The following is a 13,613-nucleotide window of genomic DNA, read 5'->3' on the forward strand; positions in this document are numbered from 1 at the left end:
AGGGCCTCAGGCATGCAAGGCAAGCGCTCTACCACTGAGCCACCTTCCCAGCCCCGAATTAACATTTTTATACAGTGTGTGATTGTGACATAGATTCTTTGTTTATTCAAGCACATAATCCATTTTTTAAAAAAGCAAAGCATTAATGGGTTACATGAAAATTGATGACTATCCCACCAACTGTTTGAGCTAAGAGGTGTGAAACAAGTCTAGCATATTGTTCAATACAATACATTAGATTTTATGCAAAGATTAGGTAGATCTATGGTGTTTTTATCAAAATAATTGTGGTGTTAATTATCAAAATAACAAGATAGTTTAAAATAACAAATAGAAATTTATGTGAACAAATATTGGGATTAAAATCATAGGAAACGGAGAATGCCTGACTCAACCTGAAAGTGGTTTTTTAGGATGGTTTCAAAGGGACTTGAAAATATATGGAAAAAATAAAAAGAGTACAATAAAAGTACAACCCTGTCTTAGGTTTGTTAATTATTAAACATAAAAAGGCTGAATAGATGATGCATTGTATTAAACAATATGCTAGACTTGTTTCTATCGAGTTTTTTAAAATATAATTTTATTGTTATTATTACAGCATTGTACAGATGGAATATCATTTCATGAGCAGGCAATTAATACATTTCTTTTTGGACAATGTCTCTATCTAGTTTTTTTTTTTTAATTTTATTGTCAAGGCAATGTACAGAGGGGTTGCAGTTACATAAGTAAGGTAGTGAGTACATTTCTTGTCTAACTTGTTACCCCTCCCTCATTTTTCTCCCTCTTTCCCTTCCCATAATCCCCTCCCCAAGTTGTACAGATCATTTCCAACATATCCTATCTGGTGTTTTATGAACCCACATACTGATTTCTATCGTGGCTGAACTACTACATCTCTACCTTCTACATTCTTTCCAGCATTTAAAAAAATGTTTCCTCTTGATAATAGTCATTCTGCTAGGAGTAAGATGGAATCTGAAGGATGTTTTTATTTTCATTTCTCTTGTTTTTAATTTTCATTTCTCTTATAACTAGGGATGTTGAATTTTTTTTATACTTATTAGCCATTTGTACTTCTTCTCCTGGTAATTGTGTGCTTAATTTATTTCCCCAGTTTTTAGTTGGATAAATTATTCTTATGGAGATTTTTATATATTCTGGATGTTAATCTTTTATTTGATATTAATCCTTTATCTGGATATTAATCCTTTATTTGGGCAAGGTTTTCTCCTGTTCTGTTAGTTTCCATTTTATTCTGTAATTCTTTCCCTTTGCAAGACAAGGATTCATGCTCTCCCCATTTCTAAACAATATGGTACTAGAATTCTTAGCAAGAGCAAAAAGACAAGGGAAAGAAATAAATGGGATATGAATAGAAAAAAAAGAAATCAAAATTTCTCTTATTTGTAGAGGATATGATCTTATACTTAAAAGGACCCAAAAGGGGCTGGGAAGGTGGCTCAGTGGTAGAGCACTTGCCTTGAATGCATGAGGTCCTGGGTTTGATTCCTCAGCACCACATAAGTAGGGGGGAAAAAAGACGGAAGTGGCTCTGTGGCTCAAGTGGTAGAGTGCTAGCTTTGAGGTGAAGAGCTGAGGGACAGCGCCCAGGCCCAGAGTTCAGGCCCCACCACCGGACCCCCCCCCAAAGGACCCAAAAAAACCACCGTAAAATTCTTAGATCTACGAAACACTTTTGACAAAGTAGGATACAAAAATCAACATTAAAATTCAGTAAATTTCCTGTGCACCAATTATGAGCAGGTTAATAAAGAAATGAGGAAAATAAGCCTAATCACAATAGCTGCAAAAAAAATGAATGTCCAGGGGAAAGATATTAAAAGAAAGAAATAGAAGAAGGTATTAGATGATGAAAAGATCATTTGTGCTCTTGGATTAGCAGAATTAGTATTGGGAAAATTACTATCATACCCAAAGCAATCTCCAGATTCAAAACAATCCCCATCGAAATTCTAATATTTCTCACAGAAGCAGAAAAATGGGTCCTAAAGTTCATTTGGCAGCACAAAAGACTTTTAGTAGCCAAAGCAATCATGAGGAAATATAGTGATGTAGGAGACATCGCAAAAACATCAGAGCAACAAAAGCAGCATGGTTATAGTACTGGCATGGAGCCAGGGATGTAAGTCGATGGGATTAGAATAGAAGCTCCAGAAATAAATTCACATGGTTAAAAGAGTGAAACTAGACCCCTATTTCTCACCTGGTCCAAAAGCAAATCCCCAATGGCTCATATACATGCATTTAAAATCAGAAACTTTGAAACTGCTGGAAGAAAAAATAATACCATGAGATAGAGGCATAGGTAATGCTTTCTGAACAGAACCCCAATTATTCAGACAATAAAGACAAGAATTGTACAATGGAATTGCTTCAAATTTAAAAGATTCCTCCTTACAAGCAAAGGAAAAAAATCTCAAAGTATTTTATTCTGAATATAAAATTACTTTTTAAAAGTAGAGTCATTGCAGGAAAAATCCACTCCACTAAACTTTATGATAGCTACATGAATGACCAAGCCTAGTTTTCAATAGCATAATGACAGTATTGTTTATAGAATTAACAATTGGGGGTTTGTTTTAAATTTCAGAAGTATTTATGAGGCTATTTGCCTAAATTTTCCTTGGCCTAAGCATCTCCTGCGAGAAATGAAGTGACTAGTGCCTGCCTTACAGGGTTCTTGTGAGGGTTAATGAGATAATGCACAAGACAATTAACACAGCTTAGGCCAGTGGACTAGCACTCAGCAAAGTCAGTGCATTCTCTGGCCTTGCTTATTGCATTTAATTTCTCTTTGGGCAGTCACTTACCCTAAGTAATCCTTGTTCTTGTTGGCTATAAACAGTGCCTTCCATGCTTGTTGCAAAGTATGGGCGCTAACCTGCAGACACCACTTAGATACAGAACATACCCTGCTTGTATGAAGTAAACATGAATATCCTCAGCATTCACTTTTCTTTCAACTGTTCTTAGCTGCTTCACTTAATCACCTACTCGCCTTTCTCACTGTGGAGGTAAAGGAAACCTTTTAAATTGTATGTGACCAGTTATGCACAAACTAAACAAATCTCACATGGTAACTGACATGGCACTTGGATAAGACCTAAAATTCATATATTCCTACAAAGACTTAAAACTTCCTAGGCATGTTATTTGATCAACAAGTTTTTCCAGGTGAAATTGAAAAGTCTGTTGAATGGCCTTCAGGGATTGCAGAATCCAGCCTTACTTTTCAACCTTTTCAATCCGGGGTTCATTCACCCTTTGTTTTAGCTAAGAGCATCCTCACCATGTGTTCGCCATTTTATTCTTCCCCCCTCTGTGATTTGTCAGTTTTCCCTTTGTTTCAGATGTCTTTCTTTCTTCTGTTAGCTGGCAAATTTAATAAACTTAAATCAGTTATGTCAGCAATGATGTATAAATGTGGTGACGGGTGATATAATATCTCACACTGAGAAGTTATCATCTTTAAGATCAGTTCTCTATTAACTATATTTTCTTTTCCCTGCTGCCATCCTAATTAAAGGTCATGCCACTGTGGGAGATGTTTTGTCTCCTACTCAGAGAAAGGGAATGTTTCCACTGGGAGGTAAATTATTTTGCTCACTGGGAAAAAAATGTACACTAACTTCACTTCTTTTAGGAGCTGAGGAAATCTACTTCTGGCTCTGCTAGAAAGCATTGTAGCCAATTAGCTAACTTCTCGGAGTAATTGTAACTGCCTTGGACATGTCACATGATTGTTCACATTTTCACATGTACAACCTTGTGAAAACTAACATTTTGCATTTGTCATTACTCTCATTTCATGAGTTTAATTGGATAACTATTGAAGAAAGAAATACAATGAATGGTTTATTATTTATTTTTGTTATTGTAAATGTGATGACAGAGGGGTTATAGCTACGTAAGTCAGGCAATGAGTACATTTCTTTTTGGACAATGTCACCCCTTTCTCGCTCTCTTCCACTTTTTCCCTCCCATACCCATCCACAAGTTATATAGCTCATAGACCCACTGCTGCATTTGTTCACCCTTTGTCCCTCCATCCCCATTTCTCCCCATTTCTCCCCTTACCTTTCCAAAGACAGATAAATGAGACAAAAAAAAAACACCAGAAAACAAAAACAACAACAAAGAAAAAATTTTGTTTCCATTTCCTGGAGTTCATTTTGATAAATAAAATAAACTTTAGGTGATCAGAGGCACATAAGCATTGGGCCTATATGTTCCTCCCATAAGAGAATCCTTCTTTGGTCTCACTTCATGTGAATGCCTAGAGATTTATACAATTTATCCTGTCCAGTCAAAGGATTATTTTTTTTTAATTGTAAATACCATGCTGCAGGTTACAACCTGGTAAGCCTAAAATGATGGCATCTATCTTGGCCCATTCTGTGTTGCTATAACATAAAACCTTAAAAAAAACATTGTAGGGCAAAGAAAGTCATAGATCTTGCCACAGCTCTTAAAAGTTCCACTATGACGTAAAACCATACTGAGCATTAACTTTCAACACAGGAATATTTAGGATACAAATCATGCCCAAACCACAGAAGTACTTTACAGACATTGGGAGACATTAAAAGATGGTCTTTCATTACATTCCTAAAACAAATGACCACAAAAGAATCTACATTCTAAAAAAACAAAAAGAAGAATCTACATTGTTTGAATTTTTATAGCCCCCAAGTAGTATTTTTTTTATTTTCCAAAAGTGACCAGAATTGGTAGGAATCTTTCCATTAAAATAACTTACCACACAGCTATTTTTATCCTTTTTATTCCAAGTAAATAGTGAAATGTGAACAATATAGTCTTAAAAAGTTGAAGATATTTATAGAATACTATGAATGATTCAATTTTTTCCCCCTGTCTTCGGGTTGGGCACTGTCCCTGAGCTGTTTTTGCTCAAGGTTAGTGCTCTACCCTTGAGCCACGGCACTACTTCCAACTTTTTCTGAGCAGTTTTTTGGAGATAGGGGTCTCATGAACTTTTCTGCTAGGGCTGGCTTCAAATCACAATCCTCAGAACTCAGCCTCCTGAGTAACTAGGATTACAGGTGTGAGCCACTGGTGCCCCACTGAATAACTCAGTACTTTAGGAGTAAAACTTATTCCACAGAAAATGTAGCATATTATCTCTATTTGCTCCTTTGATCCAACATAAACTTGTATTTTTCATGCCACTAAGAAAGAAATACTATCAAACCATAACATGATTCTTTTGAAAACTCCTATCAATAGGGTCATAGATACATAAAAGTTACATAAGACTAAATTTTTCAGTTGTTGTCTTTAAAAAAATTATTTAGGCATTTCTGATTTTGTCTGTATATGACTAACATTTTGTCATTATAAAGACAAAATAAAACAAAAAAATAACCTGCATCTAGGTTTCTAAGTTTGTCTTTATTTTAGTCAATTTCATTTTCCCAAGTTTGTAATATTTAAAAAATTAACTACTCTGATATATTCTTATGTTATGGTCAACTGCATTATTACAATTTTGTATTGTTATATGGTTTGATTTGATACTTAAATATCCCTAAGTGAAGTCCCTAAGTGAAATTTTCTCAAACCAGAGACTTGTTTGCTAGCAAGTATCACAGTAGGAAAAAAAAAAGCAGAACAAAAATGTGGTATAGACTATGGTAGGTTTCCTAGTCATAGAGGTAATTATAACATATGCTCAATTGTATGTAATATATAATTAAGAAAGAAAATTCCAATCTGAGAGTGAATAACTATTAGAGTTCACTTGCTGTGTGCTACAGCACATAACCATATATGTTGTTTTAACAAAAGAATATTTTAAACAAAAATTTTAATCTATCTTTACTGACATATCAATTTGACATATTTTCCCTAGAAAACTGAGGCAGTTTTTCCCCACAACTTTTTGGGGAATGATATTTTGGGGGGGAGTGATATTAAAACAATTTTAAATTATTTTTTATTTTATTGAAAAATGTTGTACAGAGGAGTTACAGTTGCATGAGTGAAGTAATGAATACATTTCTTGTCTAACATTATTATCCACTCCTTTGTTTTTCTCACTATCCCTTCCCTCTCACACTCTTCCCCCCATCCCCAAAGTTGTAAAGTTCATTTCTGACATTTCTGAGAATTATCATCCTTTGTCCTTGTTTCAGCAATTTGTTAATCCCCTTCTCTTCCCCAAATCAAAGAAATGTATATACAAGACGCAGGATGCCAGAATCAAAGACAGTAATTGCCATGGATAAACCAATGGAAGAAGAAAAATTAAATAAAATAAAAAGAAATAATTAGATACAGTACATTGGCGACAACCAAAAAATGATATGTTGTTTCCATGTCTTGGAGTTCCTTTCAATTAGCAACATTTTTTATGGTCATATGTACATAGCTATTGAGCTACTATGATTCTGTGTCAGGACTATCCTAGACATATATTAATTATTACAAATGAGGGAAACCATGAAGCCTATGTTTCTTTGGGTCTGCTTACTTCACTTAATAAGATTTTTTCCAAGTCTTTTCATTTCCTTGCTAACGGGGCAATGCCATTCTTTCTAATAGAAGCATAAAATTCCATTGTGTATATATACCATATTTTCTTGATCCATTCATCTATTGAGGGGCATGTGGGTTGGTTCCATATCTTAGCTATGGTAAATATTGCTGCACTGAACATAGTTGTGCTGGTAGCTTTAGTGTGGCCTTGTTTATGATCATTTGGATAAATGCCCAGGAGTGGGATTTCTGGATTGTAGGGGAGTTCTGTTTAGTATTTTGAGGAACATCCATACTGCTTTCCAGAGTTGTTGAACCAGCTTACATTCCCACCAACAGTGCAGTACCATTCCCTTTTGGCCACAACCCCACCAGCATCTGTTATTATTTGTTTTCTTGATAATGGCCATTCTACCTGGGGCAAGGTGGAATCTCAATATGGTTTTGATTTGCATTTCTTTTATGCCAACAATGTTGAACATTTTTCATGTGTCTTTTGGCCATTCTTATTTCCTCTCAGGAGAAGTCTTTTTAGCACCCTTATTAATGGAGTTCCTAAAACTTTAAAAAGCACAATACAAAATAAATAGTTAAAGGTATTAAATCCTTCAGAATTAAAATTGTTGAAAGAAATCATAAATATTGATGTCTAAAACCAGTAAGTTTAGTTACATCCTCAAATAAATATTTTCTTGGAACCAATTCAATGAGTAACTACAATTTGATATCTTTGGAATCAGACTTCCATATCTGAGATAGCTGTATTAAAATGTGCTTTTTTCTGAATGGTATCAGTTAAAGTGAATACTTTGGGGAACTTTAATTTGACATGAAATAAATTCTTTTGACATATCCAATATAATTTAAATTTGAACAGTCTTAATTTAAACCAGAGCTAGTATTTGTACTTTTAACTTTTCAGAATATCATATTAAAACAGGAGCAGAATTGAAGGAAAAGTCTTTGCCTGGCACATGAAAGTGAATTGCAATTCTTGCAGTGAAAGTGAATTGCAATTCTTTTGATGAAAGTGAATTGCAATTCTTGGAAAAGCCAGAGACCATCATCAGAGCAATTAAGTAATTAAGCCACTACACTGAGCTCAGTCCTTTTCTTTTTTCCTGTGCCTATACTATACTGGAGCTTGAATTCTCAAGGGCTTTGTGTTTTTGTTTGCCTTCTTGCTCAAAGACGGAACTCTACTATTTAGTCCATACTTCCACTTCTGGCTTTTTGCTAGTTAATTGGAGATAAGCATCTTGCCTGGACTGGCTTTGAATGGAGATCCTTGGATCTCAGCCTCCAGAATAGCTAGGCTCACCTGTGTCATAAAGCCCAGATTGTCTCAGTAAATGTCAGAGTAAATGTCAGTTAATAGTTACAAGTATTAGTATTGGTATTTACAAATATAAACAAGTGGAAAAATTCAGAAACTATATCCACATGTCAGAGCCAATAAAGTTTCAGTTTAGACTTATTCATCTGAGCAGAAAAGAGCCAGAGGAAAAACAGAAGAGCTGACAGGAAATAAGGAGATGTAGAGGCCAGGACTGCCCAGTACTGCCAGCCTGAAGAAGCTCTGTTCTGCTGCCTTCCCCATTAATCTCTCATTAAACGCGTAGGTGCTGATGACAATTACCCTAAGGACAGTTTATCCCTCGGACTGTCAGAGCTTGAATCCTCTTGAGTGGCTCCTCTGACCAAACGGGCTTTTCATTTTTGCTTTTGTACCGTTCACATATCAAACATGCATGCAATCATTTAAGATCATTATAGACATTATTCTTTTTAGGGTGCCAGGGTAGAACACACACACACAAAAAAAAATCCCATCGAGAAATTTCCACTCAAATGATAATGAATCTGGCCTCCTGGCTAAACAGAAGCACATAAACAAATACCACGCTCACAGCCAGATTGATGCACAGAGCAATTCCAAAATAAACAGGGCTAGATTCTTTCTTGGCAATTGTTGGATTCAGACTTCCAATTACTTTTCTAAGGTCTCTCTCTTTTTTTTTCCACACAGGGATCACAAGTGAGCCTGAGAAGAACAGCTGCACAGATCTTTTCATCTTTGGCCTAAGGCACAAACTTCCCACCTTGAACTGTGACAGAAGGGAGGAGCTACCAGCATTGTTGAGCACAGTTCAGGACTGGGATTGCAACCAGCACCACTGCCCACTCCGGGATGGGTGATGAGAGAAATAAATGGCAAACAGTGTCTAAGATGGCACATGCTTTCCCCTTGGCAAAGATAAGACATGCATGACCATGAGCTTGAAGCTAAAGAATAAGTCCATTCATTCTGATTCAGGACCAGCCATTTCCTCACATTTGCACATTTTCTGAAATGTGAGGATACTAAAGTATATATCCTTTATTTTTTTAAAAAAATCACATTATTGAAGAAAATTAAGGAAACCTCTCTGGCAGTGACAAATTTGAATGCTTTATTCATTACCCTCAAACTTGTGAAGAATTTCATTACTCTCTCTCTCTTTCTCTCTCTCTCTCACACACACACATACAGGTTGGGAGGATGGCTCAAGTGGTAGAGTGCTTGCTCAGCAAGTGCTGGGCTCAGGGTTCAGTTCCCAAGGAAAGAGAACCCTATCATCTGTGGGCACATGGATAGAGCTAGAGGAAATTATGCCAAGAGAAACAAGCAAGACACAGAAATAGAAATACGCATGATTTCACTTATACTAGGAATCTAAAAGATTCACACCAATAAAAACAGAGGTGTTGAGGAGGATGGGGCAATGCTGGTCAAATCATATAAAGATAGTAACTAAGTAGAAGTGACATGCTAATAGGCTAGAAGGTGGCAGTCTTTTTCACAATGTGTGTATATGTGTGTATGTATGTATATATAGCAAAACATCAAGTTGTATACCTTAAATATATGGAACATTATGTGTGGAACAAGTTAACTTACCACAAAGCAGAGAAGGTAAAAGACAAAAAGAATCTTCTATGAAAGAAAAAAATTCAGAATTGGGAAGATTATGTTGCAATTCCTCTCCTCAAAGTGAGTTAGTCAGGTAGAGTTGCACATCACTTCACATCTAAAGCCAACATTTGCCCAAAGGAGGAGGCAACAATGCTTGATAAGAAATGTACTCATTACCTTGCTCATGTGATTGTAACCCCTCTGTACACAATGAAAAAAAAACTTACTAAAAAAAAGACATTTGCCTTTTGAATTCTGGGCACGGTCCATTCCTTTTGCTTTCTGGATATGTTTAAACCATAAGGCTATGTAGACTGAATTTGCAAGTGCCTTTATAAGCAAGTTTAAAATTACTTAAATGTTCACAAATAGAAAATTGTTTAGAAAAATGTAAATTGGAGAAATGAAACCAATTAAATGCAATATTTATGAATAACTTATGTAGCAACATGAAAAATCCTGCTGCAAAATAAAAATGAAAGGCATTTAAAAGATAGTATAGGAATTGGGGTGTGGCTCAAGTGGTAGAGGGCCAGTGAAAAAGCCAAATGAGAGTGAGAGGTCCTGAGTTCAAATACCAGTACCAGGACACACACAAAAAACAAAATGCATCTAACATGCTTTGTATTTAATAATGCACATAAAATAACTGGCAGTTAATAAGCATTCAGTTGGCATAGCTAACAAAATACAGTCATGAAGTAAATAAAACTTTCTGGGTTGATCATGTCTTAAATAAGTGAAAGCAGAACTCTTGTTTATGCTGAATACCTCATCCAGAGCAGATGCCAAGTAGGTAAGTAACAAATACTCCTGGAAGAAGGCAGGCAAGAAGAAAGAAATGCAGGAAGGAAAGAAGAGAGGGAGAAAGGAGAGGGGTGTTTCTATAATCAGAAAGTGAATTACCTGAAGGATTATCTTGTCTCTTGTTAAGAAAGAGGAATTGCTCAGACTGTGTAGAACAAGAATAGAGTGTGTGGAATTATTTGCATGCCTGTGGAATGCACGTAGACTATCACAACTATAAAGTCTATTTCAGTGTCTGAGGGATACCCCCAAACTATGCCTTACTCTAGGACAATCTTAGTCAGCTTAAAAGTAAGCAATTCTGAATCAGCTATAGCTAACTATCCCATATAGATAAATTTCTCCTCTTATTTTTAACTGTTTACTGCATATTATTTTAAATTATCATTTTAGTTGCACAGATTTGCAGAAAGCTGGGTGATGATCATTCAATACATGCCTACGGTGTGTGGTGAGCAGACTGAGGTCGTTAACGTTTCCATCTTCATAAACATTTTTAAAACTTTTGACCAACATGTAACACTTGTACATATTTATGGGCTACGGTGTGGTATTTCAACTCATGTCTTTATTAGGGACTGATCAGATCGAGAAAATTAGCTTTCCCTTGTCCTTATTACTACTTGGTGATTAAAGTCTTTGGGCTCCTTTCTTCTAATCAATCATAAGATGACCAATAGGTTCTTGTTAACTGTAATCATCCGACTGTATTAATTACACTATAGATGATATATTTTATTTCCCATTGAACTACATTGGGTTGCTGGTCAACCAACATCCCATCATTTTATCCTACCCTTCTCCTTTTCAATTTCTAGTAGTCATTATCATATATTCCAATTTACCTTTGTAAATATACACATGTAAAAGCGATCATATACAATTTGTGTTTCCACCTTCCATCAATTTAGGGGAAAATGATAGGATGTCATTTGGTTTTATGGTGAAATAATATTCCATTGAGTATATATACCATACTTTCCCTATCAATTCATCAGCAGTGGGCATCTAGATTGATTCTACATCTTAGTGTTTGTGAATACTCTGTAAACAAACATAAGTGGTGTGCAGGTGTCTCTGATATATTGATATTTGATATTGTTTCCTTTGAATATATATATTCTGAAGAGGGATGGCTGAATTGCATGGTAAAGTGCTTTTAGTTTTTAAGAACTTTTTTGTTTGTTTGGTTTTTTTGTTTTTCTTTGTCGGACGTGGGGCTTGAACTCTGGGCCTAAGCTCTGTCCCTGAGCTCTTCAGCTTAAGGCAACCACTCTACCACTTGAGCTACAGCGCCATTTCCAGTTTTCTGGAGGTTTTTCTTGGAGATAAGAGTCTCACAGACTTTCCTGCCCAGGCTGGCTTTGAACTGCGATCCTAAGATCTCAGCCTCCTGAGTAGCTAAGATTACAGGCGTGAGCCACCGGTGCCCAGCTTTTAAGAAAGTTTTGTATGTATGTTCTTCCATTTATTAAAAATCTATACCTATTTCACTTATCTGATTCCTTGAATGGATGGATGGATACATGAATGAATGAATAAATTTCATTATCCTAAAGCTGTTCTGTGCAACACAAGAATTTTTTGAAGCAATATGCTATGGCTCCTTTTTCATTCCTTCAAATGTTCATACTAAAAACTGAAGTTAAACAGATTATTTTCCAAATATGTTAACAGGCAACATGAACAGTTACTCGATCACTCTATATAGGAACATAAAATTGCCATTTCAGAAAAGCTGCCTGCCTAAAACAAGAGTAAATACGGTAATTTCCATCCCTTGTTCATTCCATTCTTTGTTAGGCATCTGCTACCATGGCATGCATATTAAAATCCCAATCCAGGAATGAAAATATGAAACCAAGCTATCTGCTTTTGTGTACTCTGGCAGTGTCTCATAAAAAATAATCCAAGAATGAAAATATGAGCTGGGCTATCTGCTTTTTTAAACACTGAACATGTTAATCTTGAAATTCCACTGGGCAGGCATTCATTCTCTATGAAGATAGGAGTTATTGTTGACCTTGAATTATGTAAATTTCTATCAATATAATACTCCCCATATATACTCACTCTACCCAATAGAATTTCAATTAGATTGTTTCACTAAAGTCAACCTATTCTAATACAGTAAACATCATAGAGACCAAGAATTTTAGTAGAGAATTTAATCTCTAAACCCTGAAATCAGAGCACACTAAGTTTAAGCCGTGAAAATGTCTTCAGCTTAAGACTTTGGGTTTCTCATTCATAAAATGGAAGTAGAAAATATCTTATAATTTCTCATCATCAGGCTAAATTTAATAGTGATGTAGCTTTTGTAGCTTTTTAATTTCATGTCAATTGGTATCAATAGCAAAAATTATTATCTTAATTATAATTGGCTTTTTGAGTTCAAATGTATATTACAATTTATTGAGTCAAGCTTCAATGGATCTCCAGGAATCTTTTTTAAATTATCTTCAAGTAGCCACACCAGTTCTTGACTAATTTCCATAGCAATTACTTTCATTATCTGTAATTTCCATAGTAATTACTTTCATTTTCTGTCACTCCAAATATTTGAAAATTATCTGTGAGCAGACATCTGGCCCCTTTTCTCATAGGTCTTACTTCTATTAAAGCACAAGGGAAAAGTTGACCTTTAACCCTATGCAACATTTTCAAATCTCTGGAAATGGCTTTCTTACTTCCTTTCTCCCACCTCCTTATGAAGTCCAAGTCTTTCAATTCCAAACTAAACAGCTTCCATTTTTCATATGACATAGTTCCAATCTTAAGGTCTCTCTCCTCTTAATATGCTTATTTGTTTACAGTCTTAAAAATGACTTCTCCAGGGTGGGGAAGTGGCTCAGTGATAAAATGTTTGCCTCACATGCATGGGGCCCTGGGTTCCATTCCTCAACACCACATAAGCAGAAAAAGCCCAAAGTGGCACTGTGGCTCAAGTGGTAGAGCACTAGCTTTGAGCTGAAGCACTGAGGGACAGTGCCCAGGCCCAAAGTTCAGTCCCCACGACTGACAAAAAGAAAAAAAAGACTTCTCCAAAGGGGACAAAATTCTATAGCATCCTCTGACATGAGCAGTAACAAAAATATAATTACATTTCTTTTCCTGGACACTATATTTCTTTTATTCAAGCAAGATAAGATTGCCTTAGCTTTTCTGGCTCACACCTTTAGATCACAGTGAGCTTGCTCTCAATTAAAATATCCAAGTCTTTTTCATGTGAATTCCTGTTAATCCAGTAGTCCCTAAATCCTGTATTAATTTCAGCCCACAGTTCCAGTCTGATGAGATCTTTTGGAATCCCAATCCTTTCCTT

The sequence above is a fragment of the Dipodomys ordii genome, unplaced genomic scaffold, assembly GCF_000151885.1.
Source record: "Dipodomys ordii isolate 6190 unplaced genomic scaffold, Dord_2.0 Scaffold17, whole genome shotgun sequence".
Classification (NCBI taxonomy): domain Eukaryota; kingdom Metazoa; phylum Chordata; class Mammalia; order Rodentia; family Heteromyidae; genus Dipodomys; species Dipodomys ordii.